The following is a 6,000-nucleotide window of genomic DNA, read 5'->3' as shown; positions in this document are numbered from 1 at the left end:
AGTTACCGCCTGACTGCCTGCAAATCCCAGTTACCCCGACGGTAAATCCAGGGTACTCCCTGACTCTTTATCCTGTCTACAAATCCCATTTACCCCTGACTCTCTCTAAATCCCAGTCACCCCCTGACTCTCTCTAAATCCCAGTCACCCCCCTGACTCTCTCTAAATCCCAGTTACCCTCTGGCTCTCTCTAAATCCCAGTTACCCCGTCAGTAAATCCCAGTTACCCCGACTCTAAATCCGAGTTACCCCCTGACACTCTCTAAATCCCAGTTAATCCCCTCACAGGAATTAACTGAGTCCTGAAGATGCTCTTTGTTTGCAAGTTGCAAATTATATAGGTGCTACCTGGGCTTTACATGTTTGCCTCATGCAGCCATTGCTAGCTGTGCTGTTCATTGGTTCCACGCATTAGCAATAGGCCCAATTTACAGGTGGGGCTTATGCTAATTAAAGGCAGCCTGCGCCTCTGAAAGAAAAGATGCATTGTGGCTGCAAGAAGTGGCGTTTTTTTAATGAACAGGGCTAAATAATACAGCGCATTGTGGTGGGTGGGATGTGCATCCGGAAGTGGGTGGATTGCTGATTCAGCATGCCGTATAAAATGGCAATAATCCAATTGATGCCTGCAGGGCGGGTTTTCAAACTGTAATATCGCTGCATTATTGTTCCAACCAGAGATACAGGGCGGGATGTCCAGTGGCTGAAGAAGAAAGCTGTGACCTGGAAGGAGATCATGGTCATGGATTTAAAGGGGCACTTGGCACAGGGCAGTGCGTCAGGTGACCTAGCGATTTACTGAAGTTCAAAGACAGAAGGAAATGTTTGTTTTCAGCAAGATCCTCAGGCATTGTCTGAGGCAAGTATTATTATTCTGAAAAATGCTTCAAATTCTGCAAAGGTTTAGAGTTAAGTGTTTTTCGTGGTGAACACACATGGTATGAATTCTGTTTGTCTATATGTGAAGATCTGAATCTTGAGCAGCTGCTCAGTTCTAACTTGTTTTCCTCCCTAGATGGTCAAGTGAAGGGAGCAAAGGGAGAGGCAAGGAAGAAGGTCCCGAACCACCCTGTGTTTCGATGACTGCCTCCGCACTCTCCTCCAGATTATGTCCATAAGGCCTGAGGTCCTAATGCCAGCTGATGGGAGGGTAGACCGCCCTCAATCAGCAAAACTGTAGGTGATGCAGGAAGAGACTAAATGACCTTCTCTGATCTGCAAGGGTAAGTAAGGGAAGGTACATGGAAGGCTCGAAAATGCTCAAGCCTTAAGTGTACCTCTGACGTCAGAGGCAGCATTATGCACCAGTGCCACTGCTTGTGGCCTTGATATCTCCTCAATGCTGTCATGTCTATGCCATCAAAGACAAACCACTTAACTATTCGAATCCCATTTTCCAGCACTTGGTACATATGCCAGACTTCGACTACTCTTTGGGTGAAAAACTTTTTCATCACATCCCCTCTAAACCTCCTGCTCTTTACCTTAAATCTATGCCCTCTAGTCATTGGTCACTCCAGTAAAGGGGAAAAGTTTGTTCCTGTCTACTCTATCTATGTCCCTCATAATTTTGGCATGGGCATTCAGCCTCTGATCTTCGGGTAAGCGTTCTCCAAGATGGCCTTCACGACACACAACGCAGAATCGCTGAGCAGAAACTGATAGCCAAGTTCCGCACACATGATGACAACCCTCAGCTGGGATCTTGGGTTCATGTCACACTATCTGTAACCCCCATGACTTGCCTGGGCTTGCAAAATCTCACTAACTGTCCTGGCTGGAGACAATACACATCTCTTTAACCTGTGCTTAACCCTCTCTCCACTCACATTGTCTGTACCTTTAAGACTTGATTACCTGTAAAGACTCACATTCCAACCTTTATTTTGTAAATTGAGTTTGTGTCTTTATATGCCCTGTTTGTGAACAGAACTCCCACTCACCTGATGAAGGAGCAGCGCTTTGAAAGCTGGTGGCTTGTGCTACCAAATAAACCTGTTAGACTTTAACTTGGTGTTGTGAGACTTCTTATTGTGCTTACCCCAGTCCAACGCCGGCATCTCCACCTCATAATTTTATACAGTTCAATCATGTCCTCTCTCAGTCTCCTCTGCTCCAAGGAAATCAACCCCAGTCTACCAATCTCTCTTCATAACTAAAACTCTGCAGCCCAGGCAACATCCTGGTGTGGCCGAATGACCTGCAGATTTAACTTTTAATATGCTGAAAGATCTTCAATCAATAATACCTGATTTTTGGCCAAAGTTGTTTTTTAAGTATGCTGAGATTTCTTGTGGCCAAATTGGCCTGAGACTTATCAAAGCACACAAGGTATTAAACCAAGTTACAGCTTGTTCCCAAACAGAGCCGAAGGAGTTATTTACAGACCCTTTCGAGCCAGTATTGCCTTATATGGACATTAGAATGTGGGCTATGTGTAGTTAGGCCTAAGCATGATGGGGTCTGGAGGGTCCCCACCCTATCTGTGCTGGCTGTATCTGATAGGCCTATTCGAACGATGCAATCAGGTTTCTGATTTAATTCTTCGGCCGGTTGCCAAACTTGGGACCAACATTCACAGAAGAAGACAACCTCTGAAAGAGAAAGACCATTTGACAAAACCCTGGCCAGGTTTCATATGCAAGTGGAAATTCCTTTTTTCCAAGATGGCGCCGGAGTGAGGCGACTTCTTGCAAGCAGTGCCCAGCATACCTTCTAATTCTATCTTTTACTCTCTCAGTCTATATTTTACTCTCTTTCCACGCTTCTAAAACTTCATTCTAACTCTTTTAAACTCTCTAACAATGCTCTAACTCAACCTCTTACAGATTTGGTGCATTAAGTTGATCTTTCTCTACACCCTAGCTATGATTGTAACACTACATTCTGCACTCTCTCGTTTCCTTCTCTAGGAACGGTATGATTTGTCTGTAGAGCATGCAAGAAGCAATACTTTTCACTTTATACTAGTACATGTGTCAATAATAAATCAAAATCAGCTTTAAGTTAAGTAATGGATAGTGAGTATTTAATAAAATGTGAAGTAAAGTTTATTTATTCGTCACAAATAAGGCTTACATTAACACTGCAATGAAATTACTGTGAAATTCCCCTCGTCGCCATAGTCCGCCGCCTGTTCAGGTCAATGCACCTGACCAGCATGTCTTTCAGAATGTGGAAGGAAACCGGAGCACCCGGAGGAAACCCACGCAGACACGGGGAGAACGTGCAAACTCCACACAGTGACGACCCAAGCCAGGAATCGAACCCGGGTCCCTAGCACTGTGAAGCAGCAGTGCTAACTACTGTGCTACCTACATATTGCAAGTAATAACTCTTTTCTAAATAGTTACAAAAACTACAAAATAAATAAAATTATGTTTAAATATTTAAGGTTGACTTTGTTCGCTATTAGAGGTTAAAACACACAGATTTGCACAGCTTTGGAAAATTCCCTCTGCACCCTTTCTTGTGCTATCACATCCCTCCTATAATGTGGATTCCAGAAATGCACACAATACTCTAGCTATGGCCAAACCAACATTTAATCTGGTTACAGCATAATCTCCCTGCTCTTAAACTCAATGGCTTGGCTAATAAAGGCAAGTGTGCCATATGCCTTCTTAACCACTTTATTCACCTGTCCTGCTACCTTAAGGGATATGCACACCAAGGTCCCTCTGATCCTCAGTGCTTCCAGGGTCCTACCGTTCATCATGTATTCCCTTGCCTTGTTTGTCCCACCCAAATGCATCACCAACCATCATTGTGAAGACTATACATTCCTCACAGAGCTTGTAAGTGTTAATGTACTTGAGAATAAACATCAGAGCAATGTCACACCTCATTTCGGGAGAATCAGGCCCCACAATGCCTGGGAGAGAAACAGGACTGAATGTGGTGTGCATAATTTGGCAATCCGCATGCCACTGGACGAGGAGGTTCTGTTCTTGCCCCCCACGTAATGGAGTTGACTCAGTGACAGAGGCAAAATTGGAGGAGGGCTTGGTGAGATTGCAACATTAGATGTTTTACTTGAAGACAGAGTTTAACACAAACATGAAAACAGACAAGAAATAGAACTGGAATTTATAAACAGTGTGGATGTTCATGAGTAGAAATTAGGCTCTGAAGTGCCTGTTTTCTGGGCTTCCTTATGCTTGAAAATGAAATGGTGGCAGAGATATGCGATAACAGGAAAGATATTGGACCCCCACCTTGATAAAAAGGGTATATGTGTGTGTGCCTAATGAATATTGCCAGAAGCAGAGCAAATTGAGCTTGATGTTAATCAGTGTACTATGCTGACCTTAGGCTAACGCTGCCATTTCTGAAATGCTATGCAATACTCTTCTTGCTGCTGGGCATTTCTATGCATAACTACAGTATGCAGACAATGCTTCCATCTGCGCACACTAAGAGGCCGAGCTCAAAGCCACCAGCAAGAGAATTGGGCCTTACACTAAGATCCGTAAGACAAAGGTTTTAGACCAACCTACTCCCATCACACAGCACTCTCCTGCTTCCCAGTTATCAAAATCCACATTAGGCCTTGGACAATGTTAATCACTTTCCATAACTTGGGAGCCTACTGTCAACAAGGACAGATATCGACAATGAGGTTCAGCACCACCTTCAGTGTGCCAGTGCAACCTTCAGTCGGCTGAGGAAGAAAGTGTTTGAAAACTAGGACCTCAGACCCGGCATCTGTCCTCCTCTATGGCTCAGAGATGTGGACTACTTACAGCAGGCACCTCAGAACTCTGGGGAAGTACCACCAGCATTGCCGCTGCAAGATCCTGTGAATCCGTTGGCAGCATAAGCACACTAATGTCAGCGTTTTCATTCAGGCCAACATCCCCAGCATCTTCGATCAGCTCCGCTGGGCAGACCACATCGTCCACATGTCTTACACGAGACTCCTTAAACAGCTTTAACGTGGCAAGCAAGAGCCAGGAGGGCAGAAGAAATGCTTCAAGGACACCCTCAAAGCCTACTTGAAAATGTGCATGATCCCGTCAACACCTGGAAATCCCTGGCCAAAGACCGCCTGGAGTGGAGAGAAAGCATCCAGGAAGGTGCTGAACACTTCCAAGTTTCTTCACTGACAGCAAGCTGCAGCCAAGCGTCGACAGCGAAAGGAACAAATGGCAGCCTGGGCACCCCACCCACCCACTCCTCCAACCACCATCTGCGCCACTTGTGACAGAGACTGTAAGGGCACATATTAAACTCCTCAGTCACCTGAGAATTCATTTTTAGTGTGGGAGGAAATCATCCTTGACCCTGAGGGACTACCTGAGAGAAAGATTTTTGGAGCATTTCTATCATTGCAAGGAGTAGTTGGTCTTGCACTAAATTACTTCTTTTTATTGATTTAAAAGCTTGCGCAGAAACAAGTTGCTTCTAGACGAGGATGCCCTGCTAGCGGGCTTCCTTCCTCTGGGAATTGAGTCGAAGTGGGGGAACGAAGAGAGGCTGTGCAGAGGACAAGCTGCTGGAAGATGGAGGTGGGCTCTCAGCCGGAGCTGTATTCATCGAGAATCTTCATAGAGCAATTCTCATATCTCAACAGCAGGGATTTCTGCCCTTGTTGACAGTAGACTCCCAGGGTATGGAAATTGGTCCGCATTGTCCAAGGTCTCGTCATGGATTTTGATGCTCCTGATGTCTACACGTAAAATGTTTTGTCACTGAAATCTGCCATTGGTGCAGCCATGATCACAGCCTCAAAGCAGGGAGAGGACCACATTGCCTGTGGCTGTCAAGCGAAGCATGGTGCTTAATTTTAATGGGTCCAGTTCCTTCTTGGGTACTGCTAGAAATATTGGCAACATCTCACATTTTGCAGTACAATTCTGCATAAAAGAGGACACTGATGCTCTTTATGCATCTTATTCACTCTTGCCAGAATCAATCGGATAAATTGAGCAGGAGAGTGTGCAAAGATTACAGGTTTCCCCACGGTGAAGGGTGCTCTTGATGCAGATATGGCGATGC

The sequence above is a fragment of the Mustelus asterias genome, chromosome 27 (genome assembly GCF_964213995.1).
Source record: "Mustelus asterias chromosome 27, sMusAst1.hap1.1, whole genome shotgun sequence".
Taxonomy (NCBI): Eukaryota; Metazoa; Chordata; class Chondrichthyes; order Carcharhiniformes; family Triakidae; genus Mustelus; species Mustelus asterias.
This window is presented reverse-complemented; position numbering follows the sequence as displayed.